Raw genomic sequence first — 25,537 nt, 5'->3', positions numbered from 1 at the left:
TCCCAGCTTCTTGTGCACCTCCAGCCTGCTCAGTCGGTAGAGCATGGGAAGCTGAGAAGTCCTTGACTAGTGTAAGCACTGCTCAGCAACAACTAAAACATCGGTGTGTTATCAATCAACATTATTCTCATGCTAAATCGAAAGCACAGCACTGTACCAGCTGCTAGGAAGAAAATCAACTCTATCCTGGCTGAAACCAGGACAAGAAGTGTGTGCCTTTATCCTATTATCTTCTCCCTTTTGAATGCAAATGAATTATTCATTGTATTCTTTGTAACTGGCCGCATGGGAGGGTTGTGTGCAGAGGCACAGAGTGTCGTACATCCTAGCCCAAAGAAAGCTGCTGCAGAGCCCACAGCCGTGCCCCTGTGATCAAAGGCAGACCTCAAAGTCCCTTAACACTGACCAGCCCTGGACATACAGTCTATGCAGTCCCGGAGACTGTTTTGTCATCTTTTTGCATGCTGATGACCAGAGAAGGCTGAAGACTTTCTATCCTTCCCATCAAAAGGTGTTGAAAGATCCCTGAAGTTTGTGGAAAATATTCTAGTCTATTTTGTTTTACTGTTTTTCTCCAAAATTCAAGATATGTATACCGGAAAGTAAAATGGAAAGGAAATCTTTATCTGAAGTTTTTTGCTGAGAATGGAAAACATCTAATGTATTATTTCATGTCAGTCCTTCAAAATGCTTTCAGTAATTAATGCTTCGAAGCTTCTAGTGTTATGCAATTGCAGTTCCTGTTTGCTGCAAGCCCAAATTATTGCTGGTTATTAACACTGTGCTGTGTTACATACATTACAATTAATATATGTAGGGATGCCATAGTTTTCCAAACTTAGGAACATGAGTTTTCTGAATCTACAGTGTAGTTACAGTTCTCTGTTATTAGCATGTTTTTGCTGATCCTAATAAATATAACCTTCCTTTTTATTTTAAAGTCAACAGTATTGATACTTTCTGCTTGCAACCTTTTAAATTTGTTTTCCTGTTTCTGGAGATGAATCAACAAAGAAATGATAGAGATGGAATTGCCTTAAGGTCCTTAATGTCAGGCATAGATATATTTGTGAGTGAAAAAAGTTGTAGCTTTTTTTTTTTTACAGCTATTCAATTTATAGTTATACTTAGTGAATCCTGTGTGCTAAATTATGTACAGTTATTGCCCTTAAAGAAGTATCTGAAGCTCTGACAGCAACTGATGGTTATAGATCCTCTAGTTTCCCAAATCTGATTTTCTTTTTCTACATTTTTCAGGGAAAACAGTCTTTTCATTTCTTCATTCTGAAATGGAATCCGGGATACCAGAGTTTACCAGGACATTGAGAAATGTGCCTTTTTGTTGCATCCATCTCTTTTTACGTTGTGATGTGGACTTTGCCGGAAACTGACGGTATGGCATAGTGTGCCAGTGTCAGACAGGGCAGCGTGAAGCGTCCTGGTGCGCGGGGAGGGATGCAGGATCTAATGCTGCTCCCATTTATGAGAAGTGCATTCTGTTTTTATTTTAAGCTGCAATGTAATTTGTGTTGCTATTGTTGCATGTCCTTTTCTCTACTGCTTAGCATATGAGGGGAGAGCTGTATCCTTTGATTATCTGGTGGAGCTGAACTCCACTGTCATTTGTTTTGGGTTTTTTAGGGTTTTTTTTCCCCAGTTCATCCACTTTGCCAGAATTATCTGCAGCAGAAGCATGGGAGTAATTAGACTTTTCACAGAGCATCCAATAGCTTCACCTCTCCCTCCAGTATAGCCTGCAGCATGCACTGCCTTACTGTATTCCTACACTTGTGTCTTCCAGTGATAGAGTTTCGTGGTGGCAACTTGCATTTAAGGGCTGAGCTCCCCAGAAAGGGTCGGTAGGAACTGGTTGTTGGTAACAGGAGTTTGGATATTGCCATGCAATAAAGCAGAGCTTTTCCGGCTTCGTAAGCCCCGTATGTTCATGGGACCTCTCCGGAGTTGCTTACACATTGGCTCAACACAGGGATGTGGCTTCTTGGTGATTGCATGCTCTGTTGGATGATATCTGAGGGGAGAGAGTTCACCTACCGCTGCTGCAGCCCAAGGTGCTCCAGGATCAGGCTTGAAGTGAGCTTCCAGTGGGCTGATATAAGTGCCTGTAGAGCGAAAGCGCTTTTACTGTTTTGCTCTCATATGGCAAGTAGATTTATATGCAAAATACACACTTTGCAAATGATTCTTTTTTGCTCTCCTACCTACCTGGGGCTTTCACTCTTTTCTCTTTCCTGGGAATGTGCTTTCCTCCCTGCTGAGATCAGCTAAGTTCATATTATAGTGTGTGATGACCTCACTGCAAGCATGGGAAATGATGGTAAGAAGTGAGAATGTGTATTGTGCAGTAGAGGATGTGTAGGAGTGCAAAGGGGTGTGGGAATTATGTGTTTTGAAGAGAGGACCTTTTCACCGACATTTTATTGCCAGAAATTGGAATGGTTTTGTATGAAGATCTAAATAGAGAAAATCAGTTAATTGTGCTGTCTGCTTAGCTCTGCTTTTTCCTTTATATATGTGACCTAATGCATTCAAGAGATGCTGCTGGAGTGGAAAAATAACCTCCAAGAGAAGAAAGAAAACCTTGTGATTGACAGAAGTGATTGGAAGCTGGGAGACGAGCTTTGCTATTTCTAGCTCTGTCATAGACTTTTTGTTGTGACATGGGAGTCTAAGACCAATCTAAAAAAGAACTTGATGTTCCAAAATCACACTTAAATAGAATTTAGTCATCTGAATTCAAGTGAGCAGTCCACCAGGACCCTATCCGTTTGCCCAGGCACACAGGATATAAAAGTGACCTAATAGCCTATTGGGTCGTGCATGCTCCTCAGTGCTGTATGTACTGTCTTCCAGGTGGCATCTACTAAAATGTGGGCCTTGAAGAAGTAGACCCTCCCTCTCTGATATTTCCTACTGACTTTATCTGTGTAGATCTGTACATGCAACCTTCAAACTTAAATCCTTTGAAGTTAGGCACTGGAATTCATCAAGCCAAAATTCTGCTTTCCTTTGCATCCAATGCGGGATCGCTGGGTGTTTTATGGGGATGCTAAGCTCTGAAATTAACTTTCAGAGGAGTCACAAACTGTGGCCTACAAGGTGATAGGGCTAGTGGTGAGCCTGCTGGTGCATGGTGGATTGAAAGAAAGGAGAACCTTTGGGCATCACAGCTGCAGCCAAAGGAAATTTGGGATAAAAATACATGCAGCCACAGGTTTTGAAAAACGAAGTCCTAGTCTTTGCTTTCCTCATCTGCTAAGAAAAAATTGGTAATATCTATCTTGGTAAAATGTGCTACTTCTCTGAGATGAATGAACTAATCTGAGATCTTTGGCTAGGAGGTATTCAATAAATACAAAGGACAGTTATAATCCACCAAACCCCACAGGTCATCTGCTGGGTCACTTCTGCAATAATGATTGATTTGCTTACGGGTTTTAATTCGATTTGTAATTGAGAGAGAAATATATCCTATGAGCAATGAATTGGAACAGTCCTGAATTATTTAACATTTTATAGGATCTTGCTTTTGGTTTATATATTTTCTCAATCAACATTAAAAATTGTGAAGGAGAATAAGCTCTTAAGTGGAAGAGCTTAGGACTGGTTTTCCAGTTAAAGAATCCTGCCTTTGTTTCTCATATTCTTTCATGTTCATAGCATTGTGGCCTTAAATGTTTTCTTTAGCTGTGGCTGCTGAGTGAGTAGCTATTGGAAAAGCTTTTCATTTGGAGGAAATCCAGTTTAGCTTCACTAGCAACAACAGGTGTCCTGATTTTGTACTGTTAAGTTGGTCTACACTATCCTAACCTGTATATAGGTTTGGGTTTCACTGTCAAACTCTGTCACCAGATTTCCGGAGGAAAGAAGTAAAAAGTATAAAATACCGTTATTCTTGGGAAATGACTGAAGGTTTTACTGGAAACTTGTAAAACTCTGATATTGCGAGAAAGGTGAGATTTTGTATAAACTGTATCTGAGATTTCTGCATTTGTAAACCAAACTTGCGGGTCAGAGATATGTAGGTACCATTTTTATAAACTGTTGAGAGGGTTTGTGGTCTGTCTATGGTATTTTTAATGTCTTCTTTCTGATGATAATTGTGGGAATACAGTGACTAGCGTGAAATTGTGGTAGTGCATAAGTGATGCTTATTGATTATTGAGAAAATTTTTCCTAAAAGGCCCCTAGAGTTTAGGTTACATGAACTTCTCTTATTTGTCGTTTTATCTAACGATCGATCAATAATAATCCAGCAAACATGAAAAAGGCTGCATAAATACATGAGGGTAGCAAAGTCAAGATCATTAGCACGCAATTTATACAGCAAGAAAATTTGAACAAGACTGGCATTTTATCAAATAGCTTGTGTGCTCTTCTAGTGCTGAGCTAAATCAAATTTTATTCTTAGTGCTGAACTAAATCATATTTTAATAGTAGAAACAATTAGGCAGTAAGTGGTGATCAGGAAGGTTACCAGCCACATAAAACTCTGTAATGAGATGGGCTTTTCTCTAGGCCTTAGATTATGTGGCTATTTCATGGTATCCCAACCCTGAATTTGCACCTTTTCTGCCAGATTGAAAAGAATCCTCATGTGAATTTTTCACTTCCTTCTTCTCTACTTTTGGTTTGTTCTGTCACTTAGACATCCTCTTCCATGTTCTGGTTTAAACAACTCCTAAAATCTTCTCTTCTTCACAACATATATAACTGACTTTTTTTTCTTTTCTCCCTCTTTTAACTGATTTTGTGGCCTACTTTGGCCAATTTAAAACTAAGGAGAGAAGAAGAATTAAAAAATGAAACAAACCCCTCTGATTCTTTTGAATTACAGCCTCTAAATTTCAGCTGTTCCACTGCTCAGTCTTGATGTAAAAATGAATTTAATATTTTTCCTGGGTTCTTTGTCCTTGCGAAGAACAGGGTAGGGAATGCAAAATTTTCCGTTGATGGTTATTTCTTCAGTTTTAAAAAACACCCCAGATCACTGATTGGTTACATGACTGATGGTCACCAGGTCATGATCTTGTCCAGCGGTAACATAAAAGGCTACTAAACTGGAAATATGCAGCCCCTTAGCAAGCATTAGCTCCCCAGGTTGCGTTGGTTCCCCTGCCTCATCACGTTTTTGGAGCCTTTGCTATAATCTCTTCACCAAGAGATGGTACCATAGGCAAAAGGAAGTTTCTTTTGGTAATATGACCTTAGCAGATCAGGAAGTCAATACCTGATTATAGCAACTTCTAGAATTCATGTGTCTTATGTCAGTGGCTGAATATGACTCTGATTTTTAGAAGGCATAAAAAAGTGCATTTAAGGTAACTTCAGGAGATCTGATCTTTCTTCCTTCTTCTTGCCTCTCTCCCTAGCCAAATTTTGGTAAAATTTCTGTGGTGAAATGTAAGGAATGACCAAAAGACAGCTTCTGGTGCTAAGGAAATGTGAAAACTTAGAACCCGCCTAATCCTTCAGAGGGAAAAGAGGATAAAAGGTACAGCAGTCTGAGTCGTCGTCTTTTTTTTTTTTTTTTTTTTTTTAACATAGACTAGAGGCAAAGTGACTGTTCAGGAAAGGCAACAATGCCTGACACTATTTAACAGTACCTTGAGATTTTAAACAGCAATCTTGCAGTATCCTCAAGTTTTCCAGGCCTTGTAGCTTGGTTTGCCCTTTTTGTAAAGGTGGCCTTTAACAAGGTGAACCAGTCTTGATGGTCTCCTGGGCTGACGCTTCAGTCAGATTGTATTCAGTGGCATAAACTAGGTAAGTGACATGTTGAAGTAAGTGGGAGTTATGTACTGGCGCCTAAGAAGATGACAGTCTTGTGTCTTTAGTGTTTCATCGTAATAAATGTTATTTCCTAATATAAGCTTGTACAGTGATGGCCTTCCTAAAGTAGTGCTAAGGTGAAATCACACCTATGCTACTGGCTGATGAAAGGCTTCCCTCAGACTGAATTTTTTTCTTTTTTTCTGCTGTGTTCAGCATACTGTGCAAGTATGAATTAACTTTCATAGCCTGTTTATGAGGTAGTCAAGCAAATATAATTTTCCCCATCTAGAAGATGGGGAAATAGCTTTCCTGCATTTCTAAGTGACTTGCTAATGGCCCCAAAATTGTCAGTAGCAGTATGGAGACAAGTACTTAAGAACTATTGACTTCTAGGGCACTCTATTACCCCCTTTTGCACTGGGAGATTATATTAAGAAGAAAATAGTTCTTTCTGTTAAAATTATTCCAGTTAAGATCCTCTGCCTTGAGAATCAAAGTCATGTTGACTAAGCAGGTGTCAAAAAAACTGAGAGACAGATCAAGCAAACCATTACTCATATGAGCGGTCTTTACAGCTGACTGTTATTATGGTTTATTGCATTGCAGTAGTACCTAAGAGCTACAGTCATACTCCAAGGCCTGCTACCCTATTGTCAATACATGCAGAACAAAGACTGACCCCCAGCCTTTGCGAGGAGTAAGCACAGTTGGTTGGACCATCAATAAACGTGAAGCTGTGTGATCAGTACATTGATGTTCTGCTAACAAATACCAGGATAACTGTGCCGCTTGCACTAGATAATCTCTGTGCTGCTGCGTACAGATGTTCTCCCAGGAGTCAGAGTGGGCTGCATGGTCGCTGTTCTATCCATGCAGTTATAGACTGGGTAGCTTTCTTTTGCTTGCCCTGCTGCAAGGGGTCTGTTTGCCTACTGTTCCTCTCCTAATCGCTTGACAACAAAGAAACATTCCAGTAATGGGAGCTCTTTGGCACTGAGGCTTTATTTTCCTAGGATTTTTTTTTTTCCTCATTCAGAAAAAACAGGCAATGAAACTTAAATTTCACATGTAGACGACAGTTAGAGTTTACCCTGCTGACCCTTAGTTTCAAGTGGGAAGAGTATAAAATGGGATTCAACACTTAGTCTGCATTCCGCATCCTTTATCCTAAGCTATGGCTAATGATGGCAGCGGAGGCTTTTCTGCACCATTCCATTGAGTGTGCCAACCACGAGATCTCTGTATGTTTGGATTGTTCTTCTGTCCATTTCTTAGTCCTGTTCTAAAGGAATCTGTGTGTTTTTTAATGCACAAATGCCTCTTGTGTAGGCAGCTTGCCTTGTAGGCCTTGAAGAAGAGTCTTTTGCAACAGGAAGAGGTTTTAGCTTGATAGCTCAAACGTCAGTGGACGGGAGTAGGTGGATCTCCTTTAGAGACAGTAAAGCCAGGTCAGTATAAATCACTCTAGGTGCTGCTTTTGCCAGTTTATTACTCTGAATGTGGAATGAGTAGCACTCTTTCATGGGTAGGTCCTTGGAGTTCAGTGTAAACTTCAGCCTCCAGTGAACCCCATTTAATCCATCTAAGCGTACCAACTACTGGGTGTTTTCCTGACAGAGGAAGCAGCAGGACTCGAGTCACTTGGTCCATCCCAGGAGTCAGCCTTTAGTTTGGATGCAATAACACGTTATCTTCTTAACACCAAAGTTCTGCTTTTATCCCAACATGGGATAAAATGCCCAACATGGTTTCAGTCAACCATCTTGACATAGGTAAGTCTGAAGGAAAGGACACGGTGAATCTGGCTTCCGTGTTTCCTAGGGATTCTGTATTTTTCAGTGGGCATGTTCTAACCACCTGAGAGAAAGGGATGTCCACATCATGCAACTATAAAACCTCCACCATAATAGAAAAAAATGTAAAGTAGACTGACATGCATATCAAGAGCATATTTTGTGTTCCATAGCTGCACTATTTGGGATTGCACTACTGGATTCCTGATCCAGTACTTCAGAATTATTGTTCCTTTATGTACGTTCCTTATGTATGTTATGGAGACATTGGGAGGTTTAGTTAGGGAAAACTATTTTTTCAGTATAACTCATTAACTTAGGAAGATGAAGAACATTAGCGGAAATCAGCTTAAGTTGGTTATAGCTGGAAAATACGGGTTTATTTGTTTTGGGATATTTTTTGGTTGGTTTTTTAGGAGTGGGGAGATTTGGGGTATTACAAGTTAAATTTCTGGAATCGATGTCTTTGAGTTTTATTTTCTTCCTGTAGAACTTCTCAGTTCTCAATGGAGAAAACATTAGAGGGTCCTTTGTGCTAAGAAATGAAACAATATGAAAGAAGTCTGTCAGGTCTGTGCTAGATAAATGGAAGACAGATGGTAAGTGTGATTGGCACTGACAAGGTGTGAGCCGTCTTGTTTGCAGGTACTGCTCCTGTCATCCATCACACTTTCACCTAATAGTGGGAGATGTCACTGTGATGTACTTAAATCCCCAACTGACTGATAAAGTGAAGCCAACAGGAAGAAGGGTTTGTGTGAGGGCATCGTACTGGGAACAGCGTGACTTTAAGGTGTGTTAACACAGATAAAGAAGCATCAAACATTGTGTTTTGAGATAACACACAGAGCGGTTTGCTGTGCACATGTTCTCCCTAATGCTGTTTGATCTGTGCAAGGATTTCTCATTGTTTTATCGGGACCAGGGGATTATACATCTCACACCAATCTCTCTTCTGAGCTGGGGGCCAGGGACAGCCCTCACAGTGCGTCACTGCCCATCTGCCTCCCGTTTCCTTGAGAGTAAAACAGTTTCGTGCTGTTGTGGGACAGGGAAACGTGCCCTTGAGAAAGTTCAGAGGCTGTCCAGTGCCGAGTTCATGTCTGCTTTGGATGTCTGTTTCTAAAGCAAGGCTTGTGCAAAACCCAATGCAAACTTTCTTTCTAGCTCTGATGTGTCCCAGCTACTACGCAAAGTCACACAGGGGCAAAAAGTTATAGAAGTATTTTATCAGCCTTCCAACTGTCTGTCAGGAACCCCGCTGCCAGGTCCGGTTGTGGCGATGAACACGTCCATTCCTGTTTCTTGTACTGTCCTACTAATTACTGACAAGTTTAGGAGCTGGTTGTTGGGTCTGGTATGTTCTTCCTATATTCTTGTTGGTGCCCAATTATGTGTATCTTTACATAAAACTGTCTGGCTATGACTCTCTCTTTATCTTAATCTTGGTGGCCGAGTATGTAGAATATTCTTGTAAAGCTTTCAGTCAATGAACTTCCTTCCTCTTCCTCTAATATTCTAGTAAAACATGAAATTCCATCCCCGTAAGGATTCTTTCTATTTTCAAAATACTTTTTAAAATAAAGGTGAAGTGGGAGGAATAAAAGACACTTCACTGGGGGGAAGTAACTTCTTTGGTTTGAAATTATTGAAATATTTTGACTTTTCACAATGTTGCATTCACATTTTTTTAAGGGTAACAGTTATCCAGAACGAACACATACCTATTAAATGCTTCAGGCAATCTCAAAGTGCGGTTTTGATCACAAAGAAATGTAACATTAGTTTCCCATTTCTAATGGCAAATCTGAGCCCTTTTAGATTTTTAAATGTATTATTTTCTTTAAAGAAACAGATCTGACACATCCTTGTAACACCTATGTAAAGCCATGGTATATTTTAATAAATTGTCTTGTTACTTTATCAAATTCCACTTAATCATGGATATCAACTTTCCAAACAAAAGATCTTTCATGTCTATAAAAATCATAAAATCCACCCATCTTTTCTTGCTCACTGTTAAAATACAGTAGACGAGTGAATCTGCAGCTTCACTCTACAAGGAACAGTGGCAAAAATCAAACAAAAGCGAATACAATTTGAAACTAGGAATATCTGTTTAACATATCCTCTGTAGCTCTTCCCCGTTAGCTGTGTTGGAAGCTCACCTCTCCAAGCGTCCTGCGTGCTGCCCAGAGATCCTCTGCCAACAAGCACTTCTTCAACCAGGTGGATATGGGCTTTTTTAACCTGGTACAGCAGCGTGGTCCCAAAGCCCTGTTTCCTCTGCTGGTGTTTAGATTTTGAAATACCCCGGGATCTGAGGGAGCTGGGGTCAATCTTTGTGCCGGCAGACCTCAAGCAGAGATGTTTCATTTCGATCTGCCTGCTCTGCTCCCTGGGGGACTGCTTCCTCTTCCTTCTCCTCCTGTTTCCACAGCATCAGTCACTTTTCAGACCCGTTTTCTCTCTCCTTTCCTTGTTGCTGTGTTGCCAGCCATAAGGCAAGCAGTGTCACTAAGGTGTCTTCCTATTCTACTATTCCTGCCACTGCTGGGAACGATACCTTCATCTGTTCTCAACATTAACTACTTTCAAACCAATGATCTGTATATTTTCTCCCTGAGCTTATTTTTACAGTTTTATTGTTGCTATCTATTGTTCCTTTGTGCTTTCCAGCTTTGTCAAATGTTACGTCTGAGGCAATTGCCTTTCCCGTCCATCGAGTTGTTTTATTTTCCTTTGTTCCAAGAATATGATTGGTTCCTACGCCTTCTAGGAAAACTTAATCAGATATTATTTTCCTGATGAAAAATTCAACAGCAGAACAAAAATTTGATTTTTGGTTTTTGGGTTAAAAAAAAAAGGCAAAAAAAAATTAGTGTAGATCCCTCCCCCCCCCCCCTTCCCTAACAGTGTTTTGGCAATCAAAAATCTGACATCTTTAGCTGAAAGCTGCTAAACCCTGGACTTGTCAACAGCTTTTGTTTCTACTTTTCCACATTCAGCAAAGCCTTACTTAATAAAAAAGCTAACTTTTCGCAGGGAAAAACCCCTCTAAGCGTCTTGCCTTTTTGTTGTCGGGTGGTTCCACTGTATCCTCTGAGGCCCTTATCCCATTCTTATCACTAGCGTAGCCAGAACATGGTTCTGTGCAGGAGAGCGGTGCCAACCTGAGCACTCCTTTCTCCTTAAGTGAGTTCATGCACTGGCAAGAATTTCTCTCTCCTAGTCCTGCATGGAGCCCATCCTGCCATCGTGTTTACGGTCCTAAGGAATATTTCGCTTCACAGCATCGTATCCTGAAGCCTACAGTGAACCCAGTCTGACTCATCTTAGTAACTGCCTCTCTTACAGTATACTTGCTTTGCACCTCCCTATCCTGTTTACATTTCAATGGCCTTTCCCAACCTATTGCTGTGCAGTGTAGGGTTTTTTTTTTTTCTGGCTGCCACATCAACACCCACTTCCGATGGCATGGAAATCCGATGAGAATGGAGGAAAGTGGAGCTGCTATTATGAAATCAATGTCTATGCTGGCTGATTTATTTAACTCCATCACAAAGAATATCAATAGTAATACCCTATGGTAGATACTCCATTGCACAAAATAATTGCTCAGAAGCGTATTATAGTAGATATAATCTGCTCTAATTCTGTAACAGTTAATTTAAAACGATGAAACTAAACACTGGCTGTCAACACAGGAAGTATTGCCTTTAGGGTAGTAAAAACTGCATACCCTGAGACAAGATATCTAGCATCACTGCCCAAATTGATAGTACTGTTGAACACTTAGTACAGCACATACTCTGCTGTAGATACCTTCAGAAGCTTCATTACTGAAACATAGGATTAGTGACACATTCATGGGTATATATTTAATAGCATTGAGCACGGAGTTATTGTCAGTATAGAGTTTGTTTTTAGTATTTTGCTAGAAGTTGATGTATTTGGTGCCTGTGTCCAAATCTGAGTATTATTTTGTTTGCATTAGTTATTTTTTGTTAAATGCTCTTTGATGAATAAAAGTTTTACATTCTCATGTTCTTCAAAACCAAAGGGGCAATTCTTCCCGTGTTCTAACGAGGACAGTGCAGTGGATTTGGGACCATACAAGCTGTACTGGGCAGAAATCCTCAGGCTGTGCAAATTGCTCTGTTCTGTTTTGGTGAAGTCAGAGGATCTGGCTCACAAAATATTATGTAGCTACTTCAGTGGTTCTCTGTGACTTGTCTATGTGATTGTGCATTTATCTGATGTAAGGAGAAAAGACGTCTGTGCCCAAGTAATGTAGGGAAACTTTATTTTCCTGCTTTTTTAAATTGTGGTCTTCCCATTCCTTTCTCAGCTGTGTCCTGTGAACTTTGGTGCAACATGCTTTGTAAAGGCTTATCAACAAAATGATCTCTCTCTTCAAATCTTTGGATCTAATACCTAAAATCTCTGAAGTGTTTGGGTTTAAGGATTGTCTTCTTTTTGAGGAATTACCTATTTTAAATATTCATTACTCAAGCTAACAGATACTGAAAATGTCTTTAAATCACCTGGTGCATTTTTCCTTGCTCGCTTTGTTTATTATTTTATTTAAGGGATAGGATTGCTTGCCTCTAGTTCTTGAACTTTTAGAGTTCATGTATGAAGGCTTTTTTTCCTCTGTAACTAGAAATGCTAATTGACTTTGATTTGAGTTATCAATGTAAAATAAAAAAAAAATAATTCTACGTTAAAATACCCTTTCTAAAATGTGCCTGTGATCTAGATTTTGTGGAGACAGTAATTGCTTTGCGAGTCTGTAGGTTGGAGCAATCTGTAAAACCTGAAAGAAAAATCTCAGTTGCCACCAGCTGAAGGAATTGTTCGTGGACAAATCCAAACCCAGAAGGGGAAAGTCAATTTTCAGCATTATCACTGTAGTTCAGAGAGACACTTAAATAGGCCTTCCACTGCTAAAATGGAAGGGGGAGGGAGGTGAGCTATAGGTATGTGCATTGCTAAGAGAGAAAGGAGCTACAATGAAGAGAATAAACATCAAAGCTGCTGGAAGGAACAATATAAACTTTTAACAGAGTTTCAGCAAAAGCAGCTATTGTATTTGCCTCTTTCATATATCCTGGCTCCCTTAAAACACCTTCTTGTGATAATACTGTCTCTTCTCCGGCATCATTTCCCTCTCTAACACAGACACTGGAGAAGCAGAAAGCAGCCCTTTTTTCCAAGCATTCAAGCATTCAGACAAGTGCCAGATTCAGCACTATGAGGGCCATATTCTGAGGGCCGAGGTGAGCTGGAGGGGAGGGAGAAGGAAGGAACAAAGACAGGATGCTCAGCCTCCAGGCCAAACAGTCAGTGGGTCCCTTGCAGAGGAAGGCTTTTTCCAGTGCCAGTCTGGAAAGACTGTAAAGAGTGCAATTTCTAGCATTTTTCAGAAGTAGATTCATTTCAAAGAAGTGCTGTTCACAGGAGCTGTAGATTTGCAATAGCACAATGTTTTGGGAACTCAGCAGTAACTTGCTATGCCTCAGAGTCACCAGTGGGATTCAAAACTGGGTGGCAAAGCTGCTCCCTACACAGTATAGTGATGGCCTGAAATTAATAGAAACCAGGTGGTTTCAGAGGAATAATTTTGTTTGGGACAGCATATCATAGCACATGCCAACACGAATGTTCGGGTTTTGTTGCATGCTTATAAGTTCCTGGAAGCAAACTGAGATGACCTGTGCAAATATCTATACGCACTCACTAATCAGGCTGCGTGATTTGGAAATGGCACAGGGATGAGTCAGGGTGCGAGAATTTCAATTACCTCATGCTTTTGAATATTGGCATCATATTCTTTTTTTTTTTTTAAGAGATTATACAGATATAGGCCTGATACAGAACTGGATGCATGAACAACTTTCTATTTTACTGAAGCATTCAATATTTTACTTCCTGCTGCCTAAGGAATAGTCAGAGTTTTGTGCTCTGTGAGCTCTAAATAGATGGTGCGAGAATTTCAATTACCTCATGCTTTTGAATATTGGCATCATATTCTTTTTTTTTTTTTAAGAGATTATACAGATATAGGCCTGATACAGAACTGGATGCATGAACAACTTTCTATTTTACTGAAGCATTCAATATTTTACTTCCTGCTGCCTAAGGAATAGTCAGAGTTTTGTGCTCTCTGAGCTCTAAACAGATGACACAGTTTGAGGTAGCTTGTGCATCTAGAAATTTGTCCAGGAAATCATTGTATCGAACACATCTCGCTCTGGTGATCTGCAGTCCATTAGGCTTTTGGAGACCCTCAACAGTTCTCATGCACAGTGTGTCAAATGGAGAGCAGGGCTTCCTAGCTACTTGTTTGTGACCATACAGATGTTCAACCTTTGCTGAAAGAAGATAGAGAAACCAAACCCTAGGACTTCACACATGTGTCATGACTGGGAGCTTGCTTTAGGACATGCAGGATCCTGTACGTGTTGGCAAGTTTCATGAGTTTACTGTAAGTTTTCCAATATGCATTAATAACAAGGGAATGAGGGGAAATTCTTTCATTGTATTATTCTAGCTTCTTGACCCTTTTGATAGAGGGAATATATTAGCTTTCAGATAAAATTCTCTAAGTCAGATATCTGTGGAGAAATGCTTTATGCCTGGCTTTGAAATCTTGTAATAATTAGGCAGATAAAACAATTTGGTATACCTGAAAAATCTCATTATGTAGCTGAACAGGTTTAGACTTTCTTAATCATCTAGAGCTGGTGATACTTTTCAGCTGTGAGGGAAGATAGGAAGAGCTTGACTGTTCAGTTTTTTTGGAACATAGACTCCAAATGTCAGTTCAGGAATGTTTTAAAATAGCAAGCTGTTCACCACAGGCTTGCAAATGGATGGACTAGGACCTAACTGAATAAATAAGTTGGCTGCAGGGAAATAATTGAAGGAGGAAAGAAAGAAAGGCATTCCCCAAGATAAATTAACATCTGTGAAATAAGACACTTCTAAATGTATGCTAATGGCCTAAATGTTTCCATATTCAATTAAGTAATAAGTCCCAAGTTGGCAATATCATCCCAAAACATTCATTTACTAAGCGAAGGCTCCACTGGGATAGCGGAGGCACCATAATGAACTGATGTGGGCAGTAAGACATGATAATGCCTACTTCAGAGGGAATTACCACTTTCATAATGCAATTTGCAACAAGAATTTGGTTGTTAGAAGGGTTTTTTTCCTCTTCATTATGACAGTGTAATTATGACTCTAGTGGCTCAGAATAATTTCCAGAGGAGTGAGTTACCAAAGCTTTTGTACTGAGTATTCTCAGGCACTTTGAATATGGGACTACGTGCTGCTGCTTTGATACACAATAATCAAATGGAAGGTTCACACAGGACAGCAGCCTACTTACTGCTGATCTCGCCCTCCTTCACTGCGTTCCGCTTAAAATGTTCTTAATCTGTTCTTTTTTTACCGTGTATTATTATTTATTCATTTGATTTAAAAAAAAAAACCCAAAAACATAATACCTGCTGTAAATCAGTCTAGTTCAACAAAGTAACTATAACACCAACCTCTGATACAGTATCTTCATTTACAGATGCTGAAGCGCAGTCCATGTCACCATCCTTATTTACAGATGGAGAACTGGAAGTACAGGAAGGCTGAATTGAGCTTTGTGGTCTCACAGCCAGGCTGTCTGAGAGTTGGGAACAAAACAAAGGGGGTTTTAAGACTTAGTGTAGTGCCCATTGCTATATAGTCAATGAAACTATGCTCGTTTATTCCAGTTGTGGCATTGGCCTATTATGCAACTGCAACAAAGAACAACAGACTTAGAGGTATCTCCAAAAGAAACCCTTGCGGCGTGTGTCAGGAGTTGTTACAATAGAGCCAGGTTACTTTGGTATAAATCCTGAGAACATAAACAGAACGTTATTTCTAGGGCCTGCAACTAACAGCACTGGCACCCAATATTTGTCCATATCCAGCATTGCGACCTTGCAGATGTTTCAGCTGTGTAACCTGAAAATCTGTCATGAGTGCGCAGAATTGTGTAGGTAGCTGGTGCTTGTTTGTTATTGTGAGTGTAGGAGTACTGGCCGTTTTGAATAGACCGAATTTTCTACAGCCATTTATCCATAACAGGTGTCTAGAATCCTTCTAGAGTTTCTTTCAAAACTACATCTAAATGCAGTGAAGGATGCTTCCAGTGGCTACTCAAAGCTGTAAGCAATTTATTAAGTCATTGTCTAGTAGACAGTCTTTCACTTTAGCCTTTAAACTTGAATGAGTGCATTTGAACATGGAAATAATCCTTCTAGATGTTTTGTGCCCCCTCTGGTTGCGTTCAGGTATTTTTCTGTGTTTTCAGACCAGCCAGGCACTGTTATGGTGTCAGCAGTCTTTGTCTGAGTTTATTCAGGAGCAGTTATTGCAATGTTACTTTGGTTTTTTTTTCCCTACAGTTGTTTTAGGAAAAGATTGTAGGACATGGCGCTTGGCATATATTGCAATGGTCTTGTAAGACAGAAGCTTATTGGGTGCAACATGCTTTTTTTATATTTCTTTCTGAGCGGCACTGTGAGGTTGACTGTGCATTTGTTTATTAGGGCAGTATTTGCAAAATCTTTTACAATTATGGCAAACTTCTCATCTTCATATTGTAGTAGATCTGGCTTTTTCTAGAAGCTGAACTGGATTTGCTGGAGCCTGGAAAGACAGCTCAGCTAAAACAAAATCTATCTGCTCTGGTGAGGCATTTTGTTCAAGCTTGAAATAAACAGCTTAAATGTAATGCATGCCCTTCTGTGCATCACTGGCACCGTCACAGTCTGTGGGTGATTGACATCTCCATGAAGAGGATTTGGTAATTCATTCATATCACAAGCTTGTTACTGATGGGATATTTGTTTCCATAGGTGATTGCACACCGTATGAAAGTCAGGTACCAGTAACTTTGAAACCATGTCAGAGGTGTTTCCTTATGGATCTGGATGCCCCTTGAAAAAAAACCCCTGTGTGTGTATGGAGCATATAATTCATTCATAGAGGTGCTGACAAGAAACTTTTAGGCCCTTGGTAGTCAAACTAGAAGGTGCTTTTTGCGGGACCCTACTGAATACACTGCTAAATGTGTTAGGAAGTTTTGGAAAAACTAGAAATTAATAGTATGTGATTATCAGATGCCCTGTCTTGCTTAAAACTAAAATAAATGCTAAGCCAAAAAAATTTAATAATAACAGATAAAAAGGACTTTTGCATTTGCAAGACTCATTTTATCTTTAGGTTTCATAGTCTTTTACAAAAATCTCTGACTCTGTTTTGCAGTCAGGTGAGCTGAAGCAAAAAAGAAATGTGAGGCTGTGTTGCCCAGTGTCAAGCCAACAGAAGAGTTGATTATTTTTCTTTTACTTGGTACTAGGATGCCTTACAGCCTGCCTGTTTGGTGTATTAAACACACTAGCAGGTTTTGAAGGTACATCAGACAATATGTGGGGAGTAGCTAGGAATTTTTTCTCCTTTTGTGATTTAATAGACTCTTTTGCTCTGCTTGCCCTGTAAGGAAACCAATAGATTTAATATCCAGTTTCTCTCATCTGCCATCAGAATGCAAATGTGATGCCAGATGAATATTCTTTCAAGAACACTTAACCTAACGGGCATGTAAAGCCTAGTAATTATCAGTTGTTTCTCTGCTCTCTTATATAATTGTTTTCAGTAATAGGTACGTACCACACACTGAAACATCTTAGTGTGGGCTAGTGACAGATTTCTGTGTCGCTTCTCTTGCTCTTACAGTGGAACCAAACAAAGAAATGCAACATATTTGGCCATTTTCAGTACCCTGCGAATACCAATTGGAATACGCTGCTCTGAATACATAACATGTTAATAGCCAAAATTTAGCATTTAATCCATCTGTGGTCCAACGTGTGTAACAACAATGACAGGCTTTTAATACTATATGTGCCACACAGGCACAAATGTTGAAAGGGCAGACAACGCTTCCTGGTTTATACAGGAAAGAATGCAACCATCTGTTTCTGACCCTCACAAGCCCCTGAGCTTGTACACAAAAGAAGCGACATGTAAAACAAGAAAAATAATTCAGAAAAGTTCATTAGTGTCAAATTTGATAACAATGATAAAAACCAAAAAAAGTTAAGAGAACAGCAACAAACAGACAAACTTGAAGCGAGCCGCCTGGTTCCCTCACTGCGCTAGGCAAGAGCGTTGAAGTTAAAGCCATTTGGAATAATTAACTGTAGCGGCTTGACCTGGGAATAAATACAGCAGTATGTGTTATATTTCATAGTATATGTTATATTTCATAGTATATGTTTTCATTAAGAGTGTCACTATAGTTCTACCATTTTTTGACATTTTGTTTCTCTTCCATGGGCTGAAATGTTTCAGCAGAGCTCAGATGTGAACTGATAAGCTGCTGTTATCAACTGTATGTATTCTTCCAAAGTGAACTTGAATAATAAACTGCTTTCTCCTAGGATTGTGGTCCTGAGAACAAGGATGGAGTTATGACATGCAGAAAGTGGGGCTCAGGGATGCTTTCCAAGTGAATTCTTCTTCCAAAAGCAGCCCTGTGCCTGGGGGATGCATTAGTCCTAGTGTAGGTTTGGGGCTAGGCATGAGTGGGTCTTACACTGGGCAGAGCTGGGACCATTCCCACCCAGAACTTCATAGCTCTGAGTCTCTTTTTTTTCCCTCCTTGTGCTAAGCATGGATGGTGCATGTGTTAGCATCAAGCCTGGCCCCACAGCAAGCTGGTGCAAGAAGGATGGAGCCTCCTGCATAGCAGCTGGGCAGTGGGGGATCGCCACCAACTGAAAAGCATTAGGGCTTCCGCTGGCAAGAGAAACTCACAGATTTGGCTGAAACCTGAGCACCAGCTTTCAATCTCTGTCACTGCTGAAAGACCAATGTTGACTGCAGTGCTGTCAAAATGAGTTTTGTATCTGAGAGATGCCTTGCTGCCACAGCGCTGACATTTCACGTATTTGCAATACTGGGCTGTGGCTTCTCTTCCAGTTGGACAAGTTGTGGTTTGGCATATTCCCCAAGCAGTCCTTGTACTGCAGTGTTTTCTTTTGCCACCCGTCCTTGCCTGGTCATATAATCTAGCATAATTAGCACTGTGCATGATATTTCAAAGCAGTTTAATGGATAACTTGTTTCAGAGTATTTGTAAATAAATTCCCCTTGAGACCTGTTTGCCTCTTCAGGTGCCTAAGGTCTTAATGACGAGCCAGCTGGTGCTGAAACAGCAATGCTACTACTTTCAAGTCAGGTTTCCTCACCTTGAGGCTACATCCATGAGGGGTTTAGGAAAAGAGAGGTTATAATTTGCTTTTGCAGACATTTCTGGGGACTGCAGTGTTCTACTTGGGGCTGAGTGACATTCTAAGAGGTGTGAAATTCCTTCCTAGCTTTGAAAAGACAAAAGAAAAGTCACAGACATCACTTCAATTTGAGCCCTGGAAGAGAATGAAAGTCCCATGGAGCATTATACGGGAGGGGCAGGTGTGTCAGGCTCAGCAGTGAATGGCTTTGGCAGGCATTTACTGATGGTTGTGTAATAACTGCTGCAGGGGAGGGTGAGGAGGTGTTTGGGGCTTCATGCCATTGTTTCTTTGCTCTGCGGGAGGGTTGTGCAGGGGATTCATTTTTACCAGTGTCCTTTTGCTCTCAAAAAGTTACCTTCACAAATTGCTGTATGTCCTTTTAGACAGCTCGTATACTCCAATAGCATAATTTTTATGTCTCCTCATAAAGTCATGTGTGAATATTTCCACTTCTGTAGCATTATTTGATTTTCTCTGCTCTTTGGAAATGAGCTGCCTTACAATAAGTACAAACAAAGCAATCCTGAACAGAGGGGTTGGCCAGGTGTCAGAAATACTTGAGCACAGAGGTTCTCAGGTAGAAATCCAAAATTCCCTTAACTTCATAGCTACCAGGAAGTTTGTAGTTGCCTCGAGTTTAAAAATATAAAGTTACTTTGGCACCTGACATGCAGCTTTTGCATATGCTCTGAACTGTAACCATTTTGATTTTGGGGGGGGGAACCCAAGAGGTGAGCCAGCTTAATTTTTTTGGCAGTAACTTCTGGAATGAATATGAAATGGCAGGAGGAATTAGAAACCATAAATGTTTTCAGTTCTGTGGTCAGAGTATTTCTGATCATTACTAAGAGACCTGAATTGTTGAACCAGGCATTCATGGGTTATTTTTTGCCTGATACGGGATTTACAGTCTAAGAAAGTCTTTGAGTAGATGGTGCACTTGGAACAAAAGAAATAATGCTTTGATGAAGCTGTTTTCAGCACAAAGTTCAGGAGACGCAAGCTGTGTGCTCAGAGCCACCAGCAGTGATGGTGGTACTGTTACCACTCACGGCCAGAAAATACATAGTTGCTGGAAAAATTGCCCAGTAAAAGGAGTGCATGAACTTAGGGGGTTATGCATGCACCTCTCCTGGGCATCTGGATCGTTGTATGTAAAGGACTGCCAGTATAAACTGTATCTAACCTCAGTATCAGGTGTGCATCACTGAGTGTTTGGGATCCTGGCTGGAGAATGCTGTGGTTTCCTTCCCAATCACACACCTGGTTTTCCGTCTTTGCAGAAGCAGTCACAGGCATGAGCTAGTATGTACCTAGGTCTTGTCCCAGAAGACGTTCAAGTGCAGATGGAGCACATAGAAATAGGAGCTTGAAAGTGCTCCCTGGTCTCTTGGTTTTGACATAGCTAGTGATGCTTATCTAAGTGCTGTAGAGCAATCTGGGTCAGAAAAAGGATTTCAGATTGTCTTCAGTGTTTCCTTTTGTCTGGTTTAGTCATCTCTATGCAGAGCACTAGCTGCTGGGAAAGCCATTCTTGAGGGAGTAACTCTACCCTTCTACAAGGAACTAGGATGTCTTATTGAGTCCATAAATGTAACTCCACCATCACCCTCTTAAAAGTTAGGTGCAGTAATGCTCATGGATTTTTCAGCTGAGCAACCTAAAGTTGAAAATGAGCTGCAACATGTATTTAAGAAGCCATATCTTCCAAGTGATTAGATCTCACTACATCTGTGTGGCAGCATATGATCAGTAACAAGCCCAGTTCCTATTAGAATACTCTCTTGTTTATGACTGACCAACATACCCTCATCTGTCATCACTTCACTCTTACAATCTGTTTTCTAAATAAAATCATAACTTAACCATATGCTTGACAGAATTATGTAGCAGCTTTAGTGTGTTTATTTTTCACTGTGCTGTATACATCAGTCCACACTCAGTTTGAAAGTCTGTTCTTTATTACTGTTGTAAACTCAACTGGACCATTCCATATCCTGTGGGTATTAAGAGAAACAGCCATTTAGAGTCAGATTTGCCCAGTGACAGAGTACAGGAGGCAGCACTCAAAATCCTTAAGAGATGCATTACCTTTCCTTCACAATGATTATAGTTTAAAGGTTTGAGATTTACAGAAAATTCTTTCATGTACCTTATAGTATACCATCTCTTTTTTTCCTCTTATTGGCAATCAATATTTTATAGGATGAAACAGAAGCAAGTTGTTCGGATGTTGGACTTCTCTTTGGCTTAGCCAGCATAAAACCAGAGGCTGGGTATAATGCTCCTGTGATGCAATGATTTAATCTTTGAAGAATATGTTATCAGCTGATTGGGGGAATTAAAACCCATCCACCTGCCATACAAAACTCAGCAAGCAACCACTAAATCTTTGTGGTTCATAGGGAAAGGTTGGCTTGAGATCAAAAAATAGATATAAACAGTGAGAGAAGACACTTAATGTATATATATTCCAATCCCAATAAAATGGACTTAATTTCAGATACATGTCAGGATTGCTATGTATTTCTTTGAAGCTGATAACTGAAGTTATTAAGCCAAAAGAATGCATTGTCTCAAGTCTTAATACAGTCTCAGGAAGAGAAAAATGGTGTTGCACCAAGGTGGAAAATGAGACCTCATTCTGTTCCAGTCACGCATGCTTTGCAAATGGAAGTCATTAGGGTAGACTGCAGCTGGACTCAAAGGGACATGACGTGGGTTTGGCACCTGAATGTGTTTTGTTTAGATTATAGGTTTGGGATATTTTTTTTTTCTTTTTAATTCAGGGGTAATGCTTTTAGAGTGCTTTCCAGCACTTAAGTGGCTTTGTAGCCTAGATCTTGATGTTTGCTAATGGTGCTGTGTTCCCATGGTGTTTAGAAGCTCCTGAAATTGTCATGGGAAAGGTACATCTTGGAGTGGAGACTGCATAGTTGGGAGCGGTTATTTGTATAGATGCTTTCTGGTTTTGAATGTTATCAACAAGGGACTGCATAGCTATAAGCCTGATTACTCTGGTGGCCGTAGAGCCAGCATTTGTAGGACCCCATTCAGTGAAGATCCGTATACACGTGGTTTACTTTGTCCGTGTGACTGATGTCTTCCAGGGGTCGACGGTAACAAGCAGAAAGGGACGAATTCCTGATTTGAGGACGTATTCCCTAAGGACAAGCTTGGCCTTTTTTAAATCTAGAAAAGTATTAATAAATGAATACATCCTTTCAATATATCCTTTTAAAATGGGAAATATTTTCAAAGGTTTTTGAAATAATTTAGAAAAATATATGAACGTGTAGTCTACTATTTAACAGAGGCAACTTGGGAAATGTTATCAACAATGGCACTCTTCATAATTATAGGCTGGAGGCTACTGCGGTATAAACTACAGTAATAAATCGGACTAAGTGGGGCTCAAGCTGATCAAATACATTGCAGTAACACAAAGAAACTACGTATCAGATATCCTTGGAATCCCAAACACCTTCTACTTACGTGACAGAATTAAAATTAGTCTTACATAGATGTTATTTATATTCTGATATTAATAAATAGTCTGTTTGAGGCAGAACTCAAAACTAGAGTTTCTCTATTTAGTGATAGGGAACCTAAAAATAGGTTTATAATGAGAAAGATTAATTTAGTGAAGTGACAATAATTTTAGAATAATATGCTTATTCATAATATATGTAGTGCCATCTCTTCTATGTTCCTTTGTGTATATGAAGTGCCCCCTTCTTTTTATCTTATGTAAATTATGTACTATCTTTCATTGTCAAAAATTGTACTTATCTTTAATAAGCAGTAATTAGTAACTACACGGCAAAGTCCTACCTTTAATGGTCTGGTAACAATGCAAGAAAGATTGGGCAACAGCATTAGAACAGGTCCTTTTCTCTGGAGCGCAAACTGGAGACAGCCTGTGAACATTTGCATTGAATACAGAGGCCTTAAAAACACCCTGTAGCTCTGAAGATACAGAGCTGCCAGAAATGTTTTCCTGAAAAGGGAACTGCAGAAATGACACGGATAGATTTGTCTTTAGTAGGTGAGCTGAGGGTGGAAAAGTAGTTAGGCAAAATCAAATCAAAGTGCAAAATTTTTATTTAGATGAGTGAATCTTGGGAAGCTTTAGTACCTTAGGAAAGCTAATAGACATGGTGCCTCTCAGGGTTTAAAAAAATGAATGGTACCTCCTGTTTCCGTGGGAAATTTATAAGATCAATTATACACGTCTGTTTTTGAGAAGATTTATTAAATTGTTCAGAAGTTTTATAGATGTCTCAAAACTACTGGTGAAAATGAAGTATGTTCTGGAAGCAACATGGCTTATTTTGAGATATGTTATGGAATCTGCAAGTGTTCCCAACCTTGAATAAATCATTTCACATATTTTTAACTACCTGTCTAGGAATCTTGATGTGAATAACAGACATAATAAATAATTTATTGTGCAGAACAGGAGCAAATATATATATTACACCCTTTGATTTCCAAATACATCTTGCTGAGCAAAGCCATGTGATTTAATACAGCTTTGCAATATATTGCTGTTTCACCAGTGTCTTAAAATTAAACTTACATGCAATGAACCTGAGCTATCCTCAGTGGCCAACGAAATCAATGGGCAGTTTTCTAGCAATAGTGATGTCAGCTTTACAATTTGGTGCTCTTGAGTAAAAGCCTTTTTCTGTTGTTCTGGTCCTAGAGCTTATTTTGCAAGGGGCTGCTTTCTCATCGCAAGCTAGCAGAGTTTTGAAGCCGCTCCAGTTTGTGTCAATGGTAACAGCCAAAAATTCTGAAGGGATTTCTAAGGAAGCCAGAAAGAAATTAATGGGCTGAGAGGTTCCTTGATTATAAGTAAATATCATATTTATAGTGGGTGAATGCTAAAAGGAAAAGATTAGAAAAGAGAGACAAGAAATCACGAACGTGGAATGGAGATGGTATGGAGAGCTCCTTAGGGATAAAAATGAGAATGAGGCTTGCAAATTTCTGAGCAGGCAAGAACACACAAAGAGTAGTTTTCTGTGTTTAGGGAAACGGGATTTGGGTACTTCCTGAAAAAACTACAAGGAATGCCTTGCAGAACTTGAGGGTTCGTATACAACTGAATAAACTTTGTGGGTGCAGGGGTTCCATCTAGTCTATGTTCTTCTGTGATCTTACCCACGGGAAGCTGAATTAGACACTCACATTTGCAAATGTGAACATTCATCCTGGGTGTCTCATTCTGGAGTATAAAGACAATCAAGACTGGATTTTGAGAAGAACAGTGAGCTTGTAGCATCTTTTGAATAAAATACCATTTCTGGATTTTGAACACCAGAACACTATATTCCAAATTACTGACTCCACTTTTTTCCCATCAAGTGTATGACAGGAGAAGAGACCTGCTAGTAACTAGTCTATTTCTGGTGCATGGTCTCACCCAAACGTTCTTTGGCACTTGCTTTGCATAGGATGGTACAGATAATATATATATTTTTTTCTGTAAATATTTCTTTCAAAGCAGTACAGAAGTGTTCTTGGAGCCTTGCTGGCACCCTGCTTTGTGTCACTGTAATAGTCACTCACTTGGCATACCATGGGTGATGGTGAAGTGATTCCAGTTTCTCTATTTCTCTCCCAAAAGTGAGTGATGGTAATGTTACGGGAACATGGCATACTGAGGATAGCACAGCTTATTTTTTCTCCTCCTTCTGTTCCAGTTGAGGGGATATTCTCTGCGGTGATGCCGTTAAAAAAACACTGTGTCATGACTGCAGGGTAAAGTGGTTCCAGGAGCAGAGCCAGTGTGTGTGAGTCAAAAGGAAGGCCACCTAGCTCCTAAATACCCGCCTAAGGCTGATGAGTTTTCTTTCTATTACTATTGGCTTGATGAAACTTTATTTTTGACCTTTGGAAGTACAAGATCCTGGTGGGACTTGTAGCTCCTTTGCTTCCAAAGTGACTTCACACAACATGAAACTGGTAAGAGGAACATTTCTAATACCTTGCTTGAATTAGTTCTGAACTGACTTATACCCAATTTCATTCAAACCAGACAGTGCCGATGAGAGCTGGCAATTTGCATAGACATATCAATTTGGAGAGGGGGTGCAGAAGAGCTTTTTAAAATCCACATGGAGTGCATGTCCTCTGTCTCTGAGCATGAGTAAAATCCAGGAAATTCTGAATTCTTAGTTCTTTTTTTGTCTTTCTCTCTTGTTTACTCAAGTCCAGTTGTTCAGCACTAAAAATATTCTGTTAAATTATGGGGTAAATAGGTACGCTTCTCAGCAGTGTTGGGAAATTAATGAACATTTGAAAATGTGAATCTACCGTATCGCTGTATTATCATTAGTTTGAGCATGTATTGCAAATAACATTTTGAAGACCAGGTTTCTTTTTAACTTTGAAAGAGGTGAATATGAATTATTGAAATAATGGGCTAAAATCTTATTTTAAATTGGATTCTTTTTCTTTAAATGATACCTTACTATGAATTTCTGTTTTGTCTAATGTTGCATTTAGCCATCTTTTTTTTTTTTTTAACCAGGTAATAGTTTTTTCCTGCATTGCCAATGTCGTTTAGCTTCTGCTTCTATTTTAATTGAT

At 39.7% G+C, this 25,537-nt stretch overlaps 1 protein-coding gene across 1 annotated transcript in view; it reads left to right on the top strand.

Annotated features, from left to right (window-relative positions):
* Window positions 1–25,537, top strand: part of TMEM132D (transmembrane protein 132D) — a 265,283-nt gene that overhangs the window by 65,552 nt on the left and 174,194 nt on the right. The window lies entirely within an intron of this gene.

This window comes from Aptenodytes forsteri, unplaced genomic scaffold, assembly GCF_000699145.1.
Source record: "Aptenodytes forsteri isolate BGI_AS27 unplaced genomic scaffold, ASM69914v1 Scaffold79, whole genome shotgun sequence".
NCBI lineage: Eukaryota > Metazoa > Chordata > Aves > Sphenisciformes > Spheniscidae > Aptenodytes > Aptenodytes forsteri.
The sequence above is the reverse complement of the archived record's forward strand: the minus strand, read 5'-3'. Positions and strand labels throughout refer to the sequence as shown.